General features: G+C 37.7%; 1 long non-coding RNA gene across 1 annotated transcript in view; it reads left to right on the top strand.

Moving 5' to 3' along the window:
* LOC122802484 overlaps positions 1–21,775 on the top strand; it is a 1,101,354-nt gene that overhangs the window by 753,769 nt on the left and 325,810 nt on the right. The window lies entirely within an intron of this gene.

The raw sequence follows: 21,775 nt of genomic DNA, 5'->3' as shown, positions 1-21,775 counted from the left end.
CTTCTCCCCTGATGAAATGTCTTCGATCTGGAAGGATTCTCTGTAACTCCGGCCTAGTATATTGACTCCAACTCCAAGTTCTCCACAAAGCAAAATTCCCTCCCGATTCCTGGAAGCCTTTTTCAAGCCATTAATTTGGCGCGAAAAGGCTTGCAGGAACACGATTGGTCTCCATTTGGGAGCTCTCATTGGCTCCCGTTCTCCGCATATTCTCTACTTGATTGACTCGTAGACCGAGTTTGCGATTGGCCGTAAATGCGGTCTACGAGCCAATCAAAATTAAAAATAGCAGCACAGCAGAGCTATGCATTGGTTTGTATACCGCAATGCCAATTGGCAGTAATTGCGGTACACAAACCAATCAAAAGCCTTGTAGCGGAGCCACAGCTGTTCAATGCGGAACAGCGGAACAGTGGGTTCGCTCTTCATTAAATGCGGTGCGTTCCGCATAATCCGGAGCACTTGGATGCTCTGGTGATGCAGCTGTGAATAAAGCTGCAATAATGTCTGCTTTAGTCAGGTTGGCATGCACCAGTCCTTTAGCCTGGCACAGTTCAGCCAAGTGGCTCCTTGTCAGCTTGCCATTCTCCTCTGCTCACATGCTTGCCTGCTCTTCCTGACTTACTAAGCTAACAAAAAAATAAAACAATTGTGATACGAACTCTGAATGTTCATTGTGTGGCTGATTGAGAGTACAAACACCTTCAGTCACCACTGTATATAGGCTTCAGGAATTCAATATCCACACCTCTACAAGCCAATTAATATGTGATGTGGCTATCTCATCACTATCAACTAATTAATATGTGATGTGGCTACCATACCACTGGCAAACTATTAATATGTGATGCCCCTGCACTGGCCCAGTAATCAAGGAACCTCAATCCTCAACACTAGCACCAGTGATGGACACGCACATTGGGAGTATGACAAGTACACACACAGTAAAGTAAAATTTCCCTTAACAGCACACAGAGATCACAGTCAGTCTGGGGTTGGTTTCTGCCTCTTTCTCCAGATCCCCAATAAGACTCCCCACTGGCACAGCTATAGGGTTAAGATCTCAGCCGAGTGGCCAAGCTAAGACATCCAGCACCCTCTCTGTCCAACCACTGCTTTAAGTCCCTGCCCAAGTAGTTGACACACACACACACACACACACACACACACACACACACACACACACACACACTTTGAGATTTGATTGATATACAAACACACACACACACACACACACACACACACACACACACACACACACACACACATACACACACACACACACCTGGTAAAGGCTGGCACAGGTTTACTAGCTATGCCCCCTTCTGCCCTGACTATAAGGTAGTTATCACTGCCACCAACCAGCTGTTATCAACTACTTTTAAGGCCCTTACCAAAGTGTTCCCAGTCTTACTCTGAAATGTTAGTATTATCCAAATGGTAAGTGTGACCAGCAGCAAGGCTATTGGAATGGCCTATACAGTGTCACTAAATACATATGCAAGTACTCTAATAGCTTAAATATCTCTAAACAAACCAGCCACAATTTAAAGGTTTAAATATATTTAATAATAAAAGAACTAGACAATACTCAATAACTGAACACAGTGACTGCAGAGTTCAGAATCACAGGAAACATTTTAAAACAACATTGCAGGACAGTCTCAAATAAATACAGAAAACATCCAAACTAATCTTTACTATATTCTTATCTATATCTAAGAGAGATTACTGTACTCTGATTAATTACTATTAGTAAGGCAAGTGCTGATGAGAGGATGTTTCCAGGTCCAAAGACAAATACAAAATGCCCAGACTCACTCTCTGAGATAGTTCTTGAATTAATACACATTACTGCTAGGTTAGCCAGGATGACATCACTCTTTGTCACCTACCTTCAGTTCACGGGCTAACAGAAACTTAAAATTAAAAACTTTTCTGTGAAAAATACCTATCTCTCAGATGTGCAGCTGCTAGGAAGTCACAGAGCAATACAAACACTTTACATTTGAAATCTAGTATTTATTTCTGTTTCAAGACAATAGGATAAACTCTAACGCTAGACATTGTGTCTGCTCTGAGCTGAAACAGAGACAACAGAATCGTAAAACAATTTCCATGTATTTTCTGGAGGTTTTGCAAGTTAACTCTGTATGTTCCAACTTATACCATTAAAACATACATCTGCACAGGTATATAGTTTATTCACATATCTGCTCTTTTTCAGGCAGGGTACACTGGTTATATTCTTGAAGCTCCGTACATAACATACAGTTCAACGCACACTCCTATGCCAGTAGCTTAATATCCAGATAACATATAGTTGTCTTACATCTGCAAGACAAGCCCATGGATCATATCAATATTCACAAATGACATATGGTTATTTACAAAATTCCAGATAACTGGGCTGGCAGTGTCACATTTCTATATAAATCATATTAATATTTTCAAATATATAATTTTTTACAAAATTCCAGCTAGCTGGGCTGGCAGCATTTTTGTTTGTCACACTTACAAGGAAGTAACCCACAAAGGTGGGGGGCTGCACCCCCATACCACCCCTAACTATATATACCAACTCCGAAATCGCACTATAGTGGGGCAAATGTAAATAAAGGTTTTGTTTAGTTTACCTTATACAGTGCTGTACTTCCTTGTTGTGCGCCAGGTATTACCTTTTGATAATTTTTTTATGATGATTTCACTCTTTGATGAAAGTGATGTTCGTGGATTACTGTTTGTGGAATAGCCATTCACTGAAGTTTTTTTTCAAAGAGTAAACATACATCCAGTTTTTGGACATTACAGCATGTCAGAAATGATGGATCATAATATGCTAGCTTTAATTCTATGAAGTACGCAGGTTTTACCCTGAAAGTTGAAGAACAAGACAGCTTTTATATTTATGAATGTCATATGTGTATGCTAGACAATTGTCTTTATAGAAATTTCTGAATATTGTAAAGTTTGATGGATTCTTTGTGTCGGGATCATAGGCCTGCCGGTTGGACTTCTTCTTGGAGGGGGAGTCATTAGGGGTGGAGCAGGTAGGTGCCATATTACTTGAATAAAGTTGAGATTAGAACCTCTGAGGAGAAGGGTACTAGTTGATAAAAGTAATTGGCATTGATAAAATCCTTTTTCAAGTATATTAGGAAACTCAGAAGTAGCCATCTCTTCTGTACTGAACATATCTCTATTGTTACTTCTTTCTTTGACTCCAAGGGCATTGCTAATATTCTTGCAGATGAATTACCTTCCAATTCACCCCCTCACCCTTCTATCTGTCCACCCATTCCCCCTCACACCAGTCCACTTCAAACTATCACTGACCAAGTCCTTTTTACACTTCCCAGAATTAAAAATACCAGTTTCATGCATCCTGACAATATTTTTGATGTCTGCTGAGAAGTGTAAGTCCCATTTAGCAAAATCCCTTCATCACCTGTACAGCCTTAGTGTCATACTGATTATATCCCTGATGTGTTTGAGAGTAGCTGTTGTGGTATCCTTGCAGAAAAGCAAACCCTATGCTGACCATGGGAATTATAGGCCTATTGGTCTTGCAAGTATTATCTGCAAGGCTGTGGAATGTATTAGAGCTGAACTTATAAACAATGATATAGGTGACCTTATTATATCTGGCAGTTAGCACAGAGGGTTCAGACTGTGAGCTGTAGACCCTGTGGTACAGGGTTTGATTCCTTTAATCCTGTTTTGCCTCCTGTGTAGCCTTGAACAAATCACATATTGCTCCTGCATCACCCCTGAAAAGACACTGCAAGTTTAGTGGGTTTACCTGGTTAACAAATGGATATTATTATCATTCCTGGATCCACACCACTTTGGATCTGTGTGCTTAGCTTACCTGAGTCTTTTAAAAAGGTTATTAAAGCTACTGAGTAGGTGCAGACAGTCCAAGCTGCCTACCCAGACCTTGCCAAAGCATGCTTATACTATCGTCCATGCTAGGGTCATTAAAATACTGAACATTAACCCATATATAGTTCGCTGGATAGGTAACTGACCACATGGTAGAACTCCTACCATTAATGTCACCAGGTGTGTCAGGTCCCTATTAAATTATCAAAAGTTTCAAAGTTCGAATGTCATATGGTCGACACCACATGATCGAACTTTGAAAAGTTCGAAGGTGAAAGGCAACAACTCCATACTCGCAAAATGGGAAAATTTCCCTTTTCTGCACTGAAGTGCAGTCTTGGAGTTGGTATATTTAAGTAGGGGGTGTGGGGGGTGCAGGGGGGGGGCTTGCCCCCCCTGCTCAGAGCTTTAAGGTAAGTGTTTTTTTTTTACATTTTTATTATATATTCGAAGATTCAAGTTTTGTTCATATGTTGTCGAACATATGAGGTTCAAAATTTTGATGCTTCGAATATATAATATAGAACTGCTGTGTCCCATAGGGCTCTGTCCTGGGTCCATTCCACTTTGGTATATTATACTTCTCTGGCATGAAATCTGATATCAGTGAACTATGGCTAACTAAGTTTGCTGATGCTAGCAAACTGTGGGCAATTATCAAATCCCATTTTGTGGAGCTAGCTAGACTAAACAAATCTTCTTCTTCCTCTTCCGGGTGCTCCCGTTATGGGTTGCCACAGCAGATCAACTGCTTCCATTTCTTCCTGTCCTCTGCATCTTGCTCTGTCACACCAACCACCTGTATGTCCTCTCTCACCACATCCATAAACCTTATCTTAGGCCTTCCTCTTTTCCTGTTACATGGCAGCTTAATCTTTGGCATCTTTTTCCCAATATACTCTGCATCCCTCCTCAGCACATGTCCAAACCAACGTAATCTTGCCTCTCTGGCTTTGTCTCCAAACCTTCCAACCTGGGCTGACTCTCTAATATACTTATTCCTAATCCTGTCCATCCTCGTCACACCCTGTGCAAATCTTAACATTTTCAACTCTGCCACGTCAAGCTCTGACTCCTGCCTTTTTGTCAATGCCACTGTCTACAACCCATATAACATAGCTGGTCTCATTACCCTCTTGTAGACCTTCCCTTTCACTCTTACTGGTACTCATCTGTCACAAATCACTCCTGACACTCTTCTCCACCCACTCCATCCTGCCTGTACTCTCTTCTTCACCTCTCTTCCACACTCACCATTACTCTGAACTGTTGATCCCAAGTACTTAAACTCATCCACCTTCACCACCTCTACTCCCTGCATCCTCACCATTCCTCTATCCTCCCTCTCATTCACACGCATATATTCTGTCTTAGTCCTGCTGACCTTCATTCCTCTTCTCTCTAGAGCATATCTCCACCTCTCCAGGGTCTCCTCCACCTGTTCCCTACTCTCACTACAGATCGCAATGTCATCTGCAAACATTCTAGTCCATGGGGACTCCTGTCTGATCTCGTCTGTCAACCTGTCCATCACCATTGCAAATAAGAAAGGGCTCAGAGCTGATCCTTGATGTAATCCCACCTCCACCTTAAATGCATCCGTCACTCCCACCGGAGACCTCACCACTGTCACACTACCCTCGTACATATCCTGTACCACTCTTACATACTTCTCTGACACACCCGACTTCCTCATACAATACCACAACTCCTCTTTAGGCACCCTGCCATATGCTTTCTCTAAATCCACAAAGACACAATGCAACTCCTGTTGACCTTCTCTGTACTTCTCCATCAACAGTCTCAGAGCAAACATCGCATCTGTAGTGCTCTTTCCTGGCATGAAACCATACTACTGATCACTAATCATCACCTCCATTCTTAACCTAGCTTCCACTACTCTTTCCCATAACTTCATGCTGTGACTGATCAGTTTAATCCCTCTGTAGTTACTACAGCTCTGCACATCAACCTTATTCTTAAAAATCGGTACCAAAACACTTTTTCTCCATTCCTCAGGCATCCTCTCACTTTCCAAGATTTCATTAAACAATCTAGTTAAAAACTCCGCTGCCATTTCACCTAAACACTTCCATGCTTCCACAGGTATGTCATCTGGACCAACAGCCTTTCCGTTCTTCATCCTCTTTATAACTATCCTTACTTCCTCCTTGATAATCTACTGCACTTCATGATTCACTATCCCCACATCATCCAACCTTCTCTCCCTCTCATTCTCTTCATTCATCAACCCCTCAAAGTACTATTTCCATCTGCTCAACACATGCTTCTCGCTTGTGAGTACGTTTCCCTCATTATCCTTTATCACCTTTACCTGCTGCACATCTTTCCTAGCTCGGTCCCTCTGTCTAGCCAATCAGTACAGATTCTTTTCTCCCTCCTTAGTGTCCAACCTTTTATACAACTCTTCATACGCCCTATCCTTAGCCTTTGCCACCTCTCTCTTTGCCATGCACCTCATCTCCTTATACTCTTGTCTACTTTCATCATCTCTGTGACAATCCCACTTCTTCTTCACCAACCTCTTTCTCTGTATACTCTCCTATACTTCTTCATTCCACCACCAGGTCTCCTTGTCCTCCTTCCTCTTTCCAGTTGTCACACCAAGCACCTTTCTAGCCATCTCTCTTACTAGCTCTGTTGTAGTTATCCAGCTATTTGGTAACTCTTCACTGCCACCCAGTGCCTGTCTTAACTCTTCCCTGAACATCACCTCACAATTACCCTTTTTCAATTTCCACCATTTGATCCTTGGTGCTGCCCTCACACTCGTCCTCCTCTTCTTGATCACCAATGTCATCCTACAAACCACCATCCTATGCAGCCTAACTACACTTTCCCCTGCCACCACTTTTCATTCTCCAATCTCCTTCAGACTGGCCCTTCTACATAAGATATAATCCGCCTCTGTGCATCTTCCTCCACTCTTGTATGTCACCCTATGCTCCTCCCTCTTGTTAAAATACGTATTCATCACAGCCATGTCCATCCTTTTCGCAAAATCCACTAACATCTAACCTTCTGCATTCCTTTGCTTAACACCATACCTACCCAACACTTCCTCATCCCCTCTTTTCCCTTCACCAACATGCCCATTGAAATCTTCTCCAATCACCAGTCTCTCATCCTTGGGTACAGTCATCACCACTTCATCCAACTCACTCCAAAATTTTTCTTTCTCATCCATCGCACATCTCTAACACTGATGAAGGATTTTTATCTGAAAGCTTTGTCATGGTAAACTTGAATATTTATATTAAATCATTTTATACTTCTTATACCTGGGGCTGTGAAGCTGCTTTTTTCTTTTTGATATTTGGATATTCTACAGCTTTGCTTTATCTCAGTGGTGCTTTTTTTCTGTTTTTGTTGCTTTTGCTGTTTAAGCCCACTGTGAGCACTGTTTTTTTAACCTAATATGACACAACCGCAACCGCAAGTGTAACCTCAGGCTCAAGCCTTACGTTCTCCTCAGGGTACTATAAGTACTTTTGGCCATACTGGCACCTTACAGAACTTACTACTAAGAGAGAATACTTTGTTGTATTCAAAGTGTGATGCTCGTGATTCCATGAATGTTACTCCAACCCAAGAGAATGAAAGGAATCGGTATGCATCTAATATTACCAACTTGGAACGGAAAGTTAAAATGTATAAAAGGCTGCAGTGGCAGCGATATAGCTTTGTAGCCTATATTAACTTAGGCATTGTTCCACGAGGAATACGGGTTCTGAATATGCCCTCATATGAAAATACTTACCCGGAACTTCTCAAGAGATGGCAAGAAATGAACATCAAATTAGGCATAGATTGTATGGTACTTATGAATGAGTTTTTTTCTCAAATTGAAAATGACTTACTGAAATAAATCGATGAGTTTCAGAAGCAGATATTTGTGTCTAGTTTGTTCTGTGAATTCACAACCACCTATAGTACTATGTTAAGTCGCTTGTGTGATTATGATAAGCAATTAGAAATTACAAGAAATGTAAAATACATGACATCAATGATTTTACATGTGGGAATATCTTCTCTTGGCCCAAACAACTACATAATAACCAAAATATAATGAAAGGAACTGAACCTAATACTAATCGGCCATCTATCAATGATTTGGATACTTTTGAATTACCAACCAATGATGCGTTGCCAAACCAAGAAGCAAGGACTGAACAGCCTGCTTCGAAACAATTGGAGAAGAGAGGAAATGATTTAAGACCTCCCCTTGACGTTTTGGAGTCTGGATCTACAAGACGAGGGGACAAAATAAACATGAATAGTGATGCAGTTGAACAGGATAATATTAACAGTGACCACAGTAGTGGTCTAAATGTTAATAATTCTTCTTTTTTAGGTTAACAGCAATGCCTCTCCATAAAACTACTATAAAAAATAAACAAACGCCAACAAGGGGAAACCAGAGGACGTTCGCATTCATGGGGAAGGCAACACAGAGGTCCAGTTACACGAAGCAAGTCGTTCAAGAAACAGTGAGTCCTGTTAATGTCTCTCTAGTTGCTTCAGAGAATGCTATATGTGATGTCTCTGATATAGATTCTTGTTCGTCTCTTTGTGAAAATCTTGGCCATCAAACGACACTAAGCATAAAAACATAATGAATGATGGTTTGAATAGAAATAGGACTTTATTTGCAGAGGTTGCAGCTTGCCGTTTGGCTCAGACTGAGGTTCTTACTACATGTGAATCGCAGTTATGTCCTACTCAGATTTGAAATATTAATAATGATTCGAATGTGGATTATGTTAGTTTGAACTATAAATGTGTATCTGATGCTATCAATGTTGATGAAGAATATAATGTAAATGTTGAGTTACTAATACTTTTGCTACTAATGAAGTATCTCATGCTATTTTACATATAAACGATATGCAAATGAATGAAATTGGTAATAGGACTGAAATATTGGACTCTCATGAAATTTGTGAGAATAATGATCCTTATAGATCAGAAGTATGTATTAATGAAAGTATTAATGTGAATAATAACTCAATGAATAGAAGTGCCATATACTTAGGTAATAGCTCTATCGTGAATTTATCTGACATAGAACTTGGATCAGCTGCTATTTCATTACTTGAACGTGGTATAAAGTTTATTCCTTCGATTGTTAGTAATATTATAGATGCTGTAACTGAGTTAAAATATTTGTTCAAAATTTAAGTTTGAAACTGATTTTTAAGAATACTACTAATGATGTACCAATAGGTTTAAAGAAATCAAGTACCTTTATACCTATTAATGACCCTATCATTACAGCATTTCATGATATTTGTGATAAGCAAATACGTGAATTATATAATGACAATGCTTTTATGAAAATGTATAATTTGTCTGTTAATGAAATTGAAGCTCTGCATGACTTACAATCAAATGAAAATATTATAATTAAGGAAGCTAACAAGGGTGGCTGTATAGTGATTATGAATTTAGTTGATTATATTGATGGTATGGGTGAATTATTAGTGGATGCTGACACATTTAAACCTATACAAAATGGTGATGTGGGGAAACTTATTAGTAAATTGAATATTGGCATTTATGAATTACAAATTAATAATGACATAATGCTAGATATCTTTAATTTCCTGACAGTACCTAGTCCCACTATTCCAGTTTTATATGGACTACCCAAAATTCATAAATCTCTTTTACATCCTCCAATGAGACCAATTGTCTCGGGTACAGGGTGGATTACTGAACCTATTTCTGTCTACCTGCAGGATGTTCTTAAAGATTTTTTATGCTTTGTGCAAAGCTTTATCAAGGATACTGGGCATTTTTTTAAACTTATTATACCAATAGTATGAGACAAATATTGAAAGGGATATTTGGTTTGTAACTTTGGACATAAAATCCTTTTTTACTTGCATTCCCAATGAATATGGGATAAATAGCATAAGACGAACTTTATGTAAATATGGTAATTTTACAGGTAGGCAGGTTGAAACTTTTTGTGAGCTACTGGAGATAACCCTTGAGAATAATATATTTATAGTTAATAAACAGATATAACATCAACAGTTGGGTGTAGCTATGGGTAGTCCAGTGGCTAACACATATGCCAACTTGACTCTTGGTAATTGGGAGGAAAAATTTGTTTTTAATGATAGACAAAATACATATAAATCCAACATTCTTTTTTATAAACGCTTTGTAGATGATGTTTTTATTGTATGACGTGGTAGCGAAGAGTTATTCAGTGATTTTGTGAACTTTTTGAATCAAACTACTACTTTTCTGACTTTTGAAATGGAATGCTCAAAATCAGATATTAATTATCTAGATGTTAGAATTCAATTACAGGGACAATATATAACTACTAGTATATACAAAAAAGATGTGCATACCAATAAATACCTACATAAAAAAGTATGCATGCTGGGCATACTTTCAAATGTATTATAAACGGTCAATATATTAGGGTCAATAGACTTAATATTGATATTGATACATGCATTGAGCAAATTAATAAAATGACTAAAGAATTTAGGGATAGGGGATATGATGTGTCACAACTATCCAGCCTTGGAGAAGAAGTATTGCATAAGAGAGGAAATGATATTAAGCCCTACTTCTCGAAAGATGGCTATGTCTCTAGTAGGGAACGGAATAGTAATATATCTGGTCGTATGAGATATACTATTATATATAGTAGAAGTAGTAAATCTACTGAAGATATTATTAGAAATAAATTGGGGTATACTAAGACCTTTACCTGGATTGAATGACATAATTCCTGAAACTCCTTTATTTACATATAAAAATTGTGGTAATCTTAAACAACGATTATGTTACAAATATTTGTCATTAAATAGAAAAGTAACAAATATTCCCAATAAGAAGGTACTTTCTCCTGCTTTAACTGCTCATGCTGTTCTGATATATGCTCTTCAAATATCGATGTTCATCCCATCAATAAGAAAAAAAAATTACTTTAGATGTTGGGCAACCTGTAATACAACTTTTATAATTTATTTGGCTACATGTACATCATGTATGGCATTTTATGTAGGGAAATCTACTCATAAACTTAAAAATCGAATTATAGAAAATAAATTTGATATCAGAAGGGGTATACTAACTAATGTATTAGCCAAACATGTGGATGAAGCGGGACTGACACATAGTTTTGTCTTTAGGGTCATAGATGTGATAGAACCAAGCTTAAGGAAAGGTGATATCAATTCTAAGCTGGAAAAGAAGGAATATGAATGGATTATTCGACTTCATGCAGACCGTCCACCTGGAATTAATAAACAAGTCTCTATTAAACTAATTTTGAAATATAAACAACATTACATAAAAGTCTGATAAAATGGATTGATTATTTCTGTTATTGTATTATTATTTTTATTGAATGGTGATGAATTAATGATATGTACTTTTAAATTTTAATGTCTATTAATCAATATTTTTATATGAAAGGTTAGGTTGTGTCATGTGATTATTTTAATGTTATATAAAAGAATGCATATGGTAGAGAATCTCTAACACCGATGAAGGATTTTTATCCGAAAGCTTTGTTGTGGTAAACTTGAATATTTATATTAAATCATTTTATAATTCTTATACCTGGTGCTGTGAAGTTGCTTTTTTTCTTTTTAACATTCATCATTACACCACCAATTTCCAGCTTCTTAAACATCACTCTATCCAACACTCTTTTCACCTCCAAAACACTCTTAGCATACTGTTCCTTCAGGATAATGCCTATGCCATTTCTCCTCCCATCCACACCATGATAAAACAATTTGAAACTGTCTCCGATATACCTAGCCTTGCTCCCCTTCCATCTGGTCTCTTGTACACACAATATAACAACCTTCCTTTGGTCCATCATATCAGTTAGCTCTCTCCCTATACCAGTCATGCTGCCAACATTCAAAGTTCCGACCCTTACTATCACAGTCCTAGCCTTTACCTGCCTTTGGGCATGCCTTCCCCCTCTTCTCCTCCTTCGGCCAACAGTAGCCCAATTTCCACCAGCACCCCTTTGGCCAACAGTACTGGTGGCAGTCGTTGTTAACCCGGGCCTTGACCGATCCGGTATGTATTTCGGTATTGTTGTCTGCATGTATGATTTGGCTAAATTTTACGCTGGATGCCCTTACTGACGCAACCCACCCCATTTATCCGGGCTTGGGACCGGCACAAAGAAATGCACTGGCTTGTGCATCCCCTGGCTAGACTAAACAAATGCAGTGTGTTAATCATGGGTTTACCCTCAATGCTAAGACATTCAGTGCATATATATATTTTTTTTTTATTAAATCTAAAGTTACTTCCCTCTTTTAGCAGCACAATAGGTGGCTTTACACATGGACATCACCAGATGGTCAGTAGCAAAATCAGACTGTCTATATACTTCACAGTCAGAGATAGAAGAGTTTTATACACTCAGCAAAAATAAGGCCTACTGCTGACTAATGTGGCTCACACTATCAGCTACTTATCGATGTTTAGAATTCATTTAAGGAAAACAATACAAGTATCCAGGCCAGTGAGATATGTGCTCAGTAATATTCCAAATAGATATGTACTGTAGGTGAAGAATAGCTTTAGGGATTAGACTTGGTGGACAGAGTACTTAAAGAACTATGGACAGAAGTTCAGGATATTGTCCAATACGTTTGTTTGTGTCTTCCGGCTTTTCCTGGTTAGTCGTTGCCACAGCGGAACTCCGGTCCGCTAATGATTGGTAGTGGATTTTTACGTACCGGGTTACCAGCCCTGATGCACAACCTTCAATGAAGGCACGCCCCATTCATGTATGCCTCCACACAGAAGATGCTCTAGCTGAGAATCGAACGGGACAACGTCTTGCTATGAGGCGACAATGCTACCACAGCACCACCACCGCAGTACGATATTGTCCAATAGGTAACAACAAAAAAATAATCCAAATAGAAACGAGATTAATAAGATGAAGTGGCTGTCTGTAGAGGCTCTAGAAGTGGCAAAAGAAAGAAGGAAAGCTAAAGGCAATGGAAATAGTAAACTTATGTCGATCTGAATGTAGAGTTTCAAAGAATAGCAAAAAGAAATAAGCAGGCATATTTAAATGAACAACGCAAAGAAGTAGAGGAACACAGTAGAATGGAAAAGACAAGAGATCAACTCAAGAACATTGATGATGTTAAGGAAAACTTCCAGATAAAAAACTGAAATGATAATAAAAACAAAGATGAGAGAGACCTAGAAGCAGAAGATATTTAAGAAAGGTGTCAGGAATATACAGAAGAACTAGAGAAGAAGAACCTCAACATGACTGCTCTATGTGATGGTGTGTCCTCTGATCAAGAACCAGACATCCCAGAAAGTGAAATTAAATGCGCCATAGAAAACTTATTAATAACAAGGCTGTAGGTAGTGATCAAATACCAGCTGAATTAAGATCCTGCAAACTGATGCTGTTGCAATGCTACATGGAATTAGTCAGCAAATCTGGAAAACAGGACATTGGCCATTGGATTGGAAAAGTTCAGTCTATAGTCCAGTCCCCCAAAAAACAGCAGTGTTAAAGAATAAATAAATTATTGAACAATTCTATTTGTTTCAAGTTCTAGAAAGGTAATACATAAGATCGTGCAAGCTACACTGTATAAAGACTAAGACCTGTCATTCATGCAAGCTGGTTTTAGAAACGGTAGAGGCACGAGAGTTCAAATTGCCAACATCTGCTGAGCACTGGTGAAAGCAAGTGAGTTCCACAAAAAAAAAAAAAAAAAAAAACCTCTTCTGTTTTATTAACTGCTCTAAAGCCTTTGACAAAATCTAGCATAACAAACTGTGATAAGTCTTTAGAAAAAGGGGGATACCAGGTCACATTATTTGCCTTCCACAGAATCTATAAGAAGAACAAAAAGCAACAGCTAGTATTGAATATGGACCACCTGACTGATTCATGGCTGGAAAAGCACTAAGACAGGGCTGTATATTATCACCCTATTCATTCAATTTATATGCTGAATATATCATACAAAATGCTGGGTTAGATGAATCAGATGCTGGAATCAAAATTGCTGGGATAAATATTAACAACCTTAGGTATACAGATGATACCTCTGTGGTGGCTGAAGGTAAAAGAGAGTTGAAGAGCCTACTGATGAAAGTGAAAGTAGAAAGTGAGAAATCTGGCTTGTTGCACAACATCGATGTAACGGAAACTATTTCATCTAATCCTTTCAATTCAGATGGGGAACGATCACATTTTCCAGACTTCAAATATCTCTGCATATGGTGATTGCAACTACATAATTAAAAGGTGCTTGCTTTTTAAAAGGAAAGCAGTGGCAGATCTGGCTATCACTTTTTAATGTCATGTTTTATAAAGATTTAAAAAAAGAAAATATTTGAACGAGCAAAGACCTCACATTACCAACGAAGATCCATATAGTCAGTGCTATGATTTTGCTAGTAATAACATATGGCTTTTAGAAGTGGACTGTAAAAAAGGTTGTGTTCGAAAATTGATGCTTTTGAGCAATAGTACTGAAGGAAACTTCAGAATTGCATGAGCTGCAAGAAGATCAATCCAGTATAAGGGCTTTAATATTTTTAATTATGCAGGGATGGAGATTAATAAAGAACTATTCCATTTACTCATGAAAGGGATTCAATTTGTACCCACTACTAGGGAGAATATATGTGACACTTTAATTGAATTAAAAATCTTTGTGAGGAAGTTGAATCTAAAGTTTTTATATAAAGACCTCCCTTATAATAACAACAAAGGGAGATTTATTATTAAGAAGAAGAGTTGTTATAACCCACCCCTACACCCTTTGCTTAATTCCTTTGAAAAGGTTTGTTCCCAGGAAATTTACTAGACTTTACGGGAACATAGATCAAAAGTATTTAACCTAACTAAAACTGAAAAACAACTGTTGGATGACATTAGAAGAGACACAAATTTACGATTTATGAAACCTGATAAAGGTGGGGGTATGGTGATAGCCAATAGTGAAGACTATAATAATAGAATTTTCTGTATATTGCAGGACGAAACTAAATACGAGTGTGTCTCCAGAAATAAAATAAATATTTCACATAGGAAGATTAAATTGCTTCTGGAGGACTCTTTGTATCAAGGGGCTATCAACAAAGAAATTTTTAACTTCCTTAATGTTGATTTTCCCACTATTCCTATAGCTTTTGGGATTCCCAAGACACATAAGGATGTTTTGGAACCCCCATACAGGTTAATTAATTCAGGTCAGAACAGCATAACATACCCATTGGGGGTGTTTATTGACCATACAGTTAGGGAAGCTTTGATTCCTATTGACCATATTCTGGTTGATTCTTGGGATTTTTTGCAGAGGATTAAAAAAGATTATTATAATAAGGATGCTTGTTTTTCCACAATTGATGTAGTTGATTTATTTACTTCCATCCCACATGACAAGGGACTTAAGTTATTTTATGAAGTTTTGGTAGAGAAAACCAATTTGAGTAACACCTTGCTTAATTTCATTATTGAACTTATGGAGGTGATTCTTAAAAATATATTTTTTAGTTTCGGTGAGGAATTTTTTCGACAAGTCAAAGGGGTGGCAATGGGCAACAGTTGTGCGCCCTTATTTGCCAACCTTGTTATGTATAAGTGGGAAACTACACTTGTTTTTAGATCTCCCTGCAAGAAATAATGGTTGTTATACGTTAGGTTCCTAGATGACCTTTTCATTTTATAGAAAAGGGGTGAAACTCACAAAAAAATTTTGGATTTTTTGAATGAATTATGTGATTACTTTAAATTCACTGGTGACAGCGGGAGTTCCCACATTAATTATTTGGATGTTAAAATAATGAAGAATGTGGGATTCAACTATTTTGAATCAAGTGTGTACAGAAAACCAACTTTTTCCAACGATTACCTAGAGTACACAAGTAGCCGCCCAACCTTTGTGAAGAGGAATATTGTGAAGGGACAAATGGTTCGGTTCACTAGAATGTGTTCAAATTTGGATTTGGTTAAATCTGAAATGAATTTATTGACCAGTATGTTTAGGGCTAGGGGTTACCCATTGGACTTTGTTAACATCAGGCACCAGGTGATAAGTGAATGGTGTTTTAGATTTAAACCCCTACTTTGTGACAATGAGGTTAATATAACTCAAGTCCAATGTCAAGACAGGGACTTTACACAGATGATGGTGTTAACATACGGGGAAACCTCATCTGGAGTTAGAAGTATTATCAAAAACAATTGGACTATGTTCAAAGGGAACCCTGAACTTTTGACAGTGATAGGGGATGAGCCCTTTTTTACATACAGGGTCAATAGAAACCTGAAAAGGTTATTGGAAAACCAGGTCCAAAATAAAAAAGGTAGCGCAAAGGGGACTACCAAGTGTGGGGCTTGTTGAATACTGTAAATTTATTATAGATACCCCATCAATTGTACTGGGACCCTACAATATTGTTGTTAACTTTAGTGCAGGTTCTTGCACCACCACCGGTTTGGTGTACCTTGCTGTTTGCCAAGTGTGTGGGTTTTTTTATGTAGGGAAAACAGAAAGAAAGTTGAATAGGAGAATCTATGAATATATTTACAGTGTCACAAGGAAAGATGAAAATAATGCCCTGTATAAACATGTTTCCATGAATCAGGACCATTCCTTCCGGTTTTGTATTCTTGAGGTTGTTGTTAAGGGCATTAGGGGAGGTGATTGGGCAAACCAACTGCTCAGAGCTGAAGTGAGATGGCAACTTAGGTTAAATGCCACTGTAGCTCCAGGGATTAATGATCACATTAGTATTAAGCCCAAACTTAGGTATCGGGCATCTAAACTTTAAAAAACACTCATTTTTATCCTGTTTGTGATATTTATTTTATTTTTAAATACTTTAAACAACACATTTATATTTTTATATAAATTGTCCATGCCTAGTTTTAATTTCAATGTTTTAATGTGTTTAAATAGTTTTATATGTAGGTTTTTAGGAGGTTTTGTAAAACCACATTGTCACTTTAATTTCAAGGGCTGCTTTGTCTAATGAGAGTGAGCTTGTTAATATAAAAGGGCTGTTTTTCAAGCTTTAATTGTTCTGATGAAGTCTACTGATGAAAGCGCTTGACCTTTGGAGTACTGTGTGGAATTGTGGTTCTTGACTTTGTACTTTGGATTTTAATAAAGTTATATTGTGGTCGTAGGATATTGGCTTCAGAGTGGTTTTTGGTTTATCAATCCAGTTAATACTTGAGAAAATAGGAAATAAACCCAGACTGTCTACTGCCTGAGAGTAAAACTAAAATTCACATACTTTGGTATATACTAGAAAGACAGGGTTCACTAGAGAAAACACTGATGCTGGGAAAGATTGAAGGCAGAAGAGGAAACGGGAAGACAGGATAAAATGGATACACACCATTATTGAAGCACTGAATATGAATTTTCCAGGACTAAAATAATCAGTTTCTGACAGGCATGTCTTGTGTGCTGAAGTCCTTGAGGCCGCAAAGAGTTAGACTTGACAAAATGAAAAAACAACAATGACAAACATTACTTATCCTTAACATATAGATGATGTTCTACATGAATCTGAAGCAGCCAACAGAGACGTTGGTAATGTTTTTGGCAATGACTCTCCTTTGACCACTGTCTTTAAATTAGCTAGAAAATGTTTCTACCTTGCACAGTATATCCTTTGCCATTTCTCCTTAAAGTCCAAAGATGTTATACTCCCAATTTATTCCTCCATTATCATGTGCATCATTGACTATAATGCTCTCCTAGGCATGTACATTGCTAATCACCTAAACCAACTTGACTAACATTTTCTCACCAAAAAAAGTTTGTGTTTCAGTAGCCATAACTACTTTCACAGATTAAAAGCTTCATCCTTCCATTCATTGTCATATAGACTCCCAAGGTATGCTTTCTGCTTAGACTTCCATTCTATTAATATCTCACCACTCTTTGAAATCCTTTACCAAACAGAGCCAGAGGCAAAGTCAGCACCCATTCTAGAGACTTAAACCTGTGCAACTCCATCAGTAAGAGCAGGTGGCACAATTGTACATAACCCAACATGTCCTCCATTTCTGGAACAGGCTGTAGTTACAATTTAAGTAGAGTCTTTCACTGGCTACCTTTACAACCAGTCTGCATAGCTGGACAGATGTTCACTAATTTTCATCTGACATATATGAGGGAATCTGCTAATGGGGACATTGTTACTATCCCACCACCTCTGGGTGATATAACTGAGCTTCTTGATGGTCTCCCTAGCCATAAGCTTATTAAGATTAAATTGGCTTGGTTAACTTAATTATCAACTTAGCTAAGCTTGAAGTGACTCACAAGGACAGCTAGGCTACTAGTACTTATCTATGAACCAATTAAGCAATAAGAACCTCTGAAACTATAAAATTTAGGAAATGCTGTACATATTGTTTGATGATGGTGTAGGCTTGGCAGTTTATTGACCGGTTGCTGAAGTCATCCATTTGTGGACTCTAGCTGGGTGAAGTAAATCTCATAGGTGGATGGATGGGGACATAGAGGAGATTCTATAGTCAGTAGTTGGACTTATTTATTAATACTAAGATGTCCAGGATTTCAAAGTTATCATCATGCTGAATTTCGAATGAGTTAATAGGATTGTGGATGAATTTATATATAGCCTCTCCCTTGCCTGAGGGCTTAAACAAATGGTTGGCACTAATCCTCAACAATGAAGGAGTGTTTATCACTATATTGGGACCAATTTTAAGCAAATATGCAGATTTGTGTGCTCTCCAATGTCAGGAAGGCCTTGAGGTTGGATAGTCTTGTTCACACTTCTAGTGTTAAGTATCACCAAGCTCATATATGCCTGATCTGATTTTGCTAAGCTGGAAGATCTAGGAGAATGAATCTGCTTAAAAAGAAACTGATAGTTCAACATGTGTAAGCCAATATACAGAAGCACTGAGGAGACAGGTGTAGGGCATCCCTGACTGAGCAAGCAGGCCTGTTGATCATCTCAGGTCTATATCATGTTGTTGAACTCTTAAGAGTTTGAATATCATATGGTCGACACCATATGATCGAACTTTTAAAAGTTCGAACGTTTCAGTGGAGATCTGCATGAAGTGCAGAATAAGGAGATTTGCCTTTTCTACACTGTAGTGCAATCTCGGAGTTGGTAAATTTAAAGAACGGGGTGTGAGGGTGCAGGGGGGCATTCCCCCCTGCTTAAACTGTTCAGGTAGGTTTTTTTTCATTGTTTTTTTTTATTACATTATAGAACTTTTGAAAGTTCGATCATATGGTGTCGATCATATGACGTTCGAACTTTTAAAAGTTTGATTATGTAATATAGATGCAATCATCTCATCCCATGTTGGCATACATTATATACCCCTTCAAATAATTCCAATTACACAGATGATTGTTAAAATTATTGAATTTTATGTTTGTGTTATGGTATCTCAAATGGTGATGACAACATATTGTGCAAGACTAACTTTTTCTCAACCTTGGCGACACACATATTTTATTTTATTTCACTAATGTTTGATTTTATTTTATGTTATTTTATTTAAATATGGAGCTCAACCATGTCTCTCTTCATTTCCACCAGAGTAGAGCAACGTGTAACATTGTTTATCTCCACAAAAAAACAGCTGTGTTACATGTATACTTGAGTTGATGGGGTCTATATGTCTTAATGAAGTCACCCTGAGAAATTGTTAGCTATCAGTCAATCCTAACTCATCCTGGTGAGTGTTTCATCAAGTATGTCTCACAACTGAGTCACCTATTACTAAGACATTATTAGCGATAGTTACATGCTTTGGAATCTTAAAGGCTTATGTATAAAGCTAAAGTGAAAGAAATAGTGGATGCAGATGTGTGTACGTGCGTGTGCGTGCATGTGTGTATGTGTGTATGTGATGGGTGAGGTTCTGGCTATTGGCTGACATCTATGATGCTTGGATGCTTGAAAAGGGATTTCTTGGATAACTCAGCATATGAGATGGATCGGTCAGATTGGTGTGAAAATATGCTGTTTGCTGAAAACTGTGATATATGTGAAGTTTTCTTCCAGTTAGAATAAGAATTTATACTTCTCACAAGTGGATTTGTGGATTCTGTGGTGGTAGGGTGGTTTCAGTGAGCATTACATAAGCGATGCACTGCCTCAAGATGTCAAGTGTTAGTAGGCTGGTAACAGCTAAAGTAAGGACTGACTGTGGTCCCACGATAGCAAAGATCTGAGAACTGGAATCTAGAGTTATGCATGTTCATAGGGTCATAGGTCAATACTAGGCTGTTGATCAAGAGGATCATTAGTATCTCGGCCACAATACTCCAAATTGTAGGTACCCAGTGACATGAATGATTTGTACTTAGCTTTAATCCCTTTCCATGAGAGCTTGAGGGACCAGACCTGGGATGTATTTGCAGTTGCCCATCCAGTCATCCATGTCATGCTTAAATAGGGTCAGGGAGCTACTTTGTTATACATCCAAAGGAAGTCTGTTTCAGAACCAAACGACAGTCCACAAACCAAATAGTAAATGAAGGCAAATACTGGGAACACAAAACAACTCCAGAAGTATATAAAAAAACTTTATATGAAAAGATACTACAAAATCACTTAGAACAATGCAAAAAGACAGAATTAAGCACTTTTGTCAGGTAAATGACTTCATCAGAATTACATAATGTGAAATAACTCTAGTTTAAATAGTAGTCCTGGCCAATCATCTGAAAGAATAACATCACTTCCTTTTTGGTATTAAAAGAACTACATGTCCCTAAAAGTTCCATAATAACTACTATGATTTATACCATATATAGTAAACCACTATATTAATATAAACAATCTAACTAAAAAACACATATTAATAATACCAATTATAATATGATGGTACAATTCACAACACATTATAGCATAAACATAGATTTCAGTTTTTTAAAACAGATGACATGGAAATTCTGTCATTCAGTCCTGGGGATGGCATTGTATCTAATTTGATTTGCCATTTTAATTCAATAAACTCCAGGAAATCGTCCACCGGGCCACCCCGTGGTCCCAGATCAGCCTGCTCCAGTATAAAAAAATCTAAAAGAATGATTAGGCTTACTACAAATGTGTTTATACAATGCATTTGTTTCATTATTCTGCTTGATGTCATATAAATGCCAATAAATTCTTGACATGAGTGCATTTTTGGTTTTCCCCACATAGTAACTTTCACAGAGTTTACATAATGCTATATAAGTCTATTTCAGAAAAGAGGAATTCTCTGGGATATATATATATCTATCTCACCAGCAGATCCTATTTATATTTCAGTGGAAATTAAGATTTCTTAAGTGGATATTTTATTACTTTTGCAGATGATCATTTTCAAATCTAGGTGCTTAGGATTTCCCTCTCTCTTCCCCCTTGGCTGACCTGGTGTGACTTAGTTTGAACTCTACATTTACCTGCAAAATGGAGTCTACAGGACTGCAATTGGTCACCATAACAATATCAGTTTCTCTCAGCATTTAAGCAGATTGAACTCTACATTTACCTACAAAATGGAGTCTACAAGACTGTAACTGGTCACCATAACAATATCAGTTTCTCTCAGCATTTAAGCAGAGTAGGTTGCACACAAAAAGCATTTGTTAAGCTTCACTTACAGTGCTGTGTAATTAAGCAGGTCACCATTTTGGTCAGCCATGGGGCTCTTTTTTCTACTTGAGTATTTGCCTCCTTCCTCTGTAACTTAAGTAAACTGACTCTTACATTAAGAGCTATAATACTTACCTTATAGCTTTAGGACTCCCTAGGAAACCTTGTAATCTGCAATAGCCCTGCTACATTCGCCCTCGCTATGCTTGGACTCTCTTCGTTCCCCTCC

This window comes from Protopterus annectens, chromosome 5.part0 (genome assembly GCF_019279795.1).
Source record: "Protopterus annectens isolate FY-2018-M chromosome 5.part0, PAN1.0, whole genome shotgun sequence".
NCBI classification, from domain to species: domain Eukaryota; kingdom Metazoa; phylum Chordata; order Ceratodontiformes; family Protopteridae; genus Protopterus; species Protopterus annectens.
Note: the sequence above shows the minus strand (reverse complement) of the source record. Positions and strands in the feature narration are given on the sequence as shown.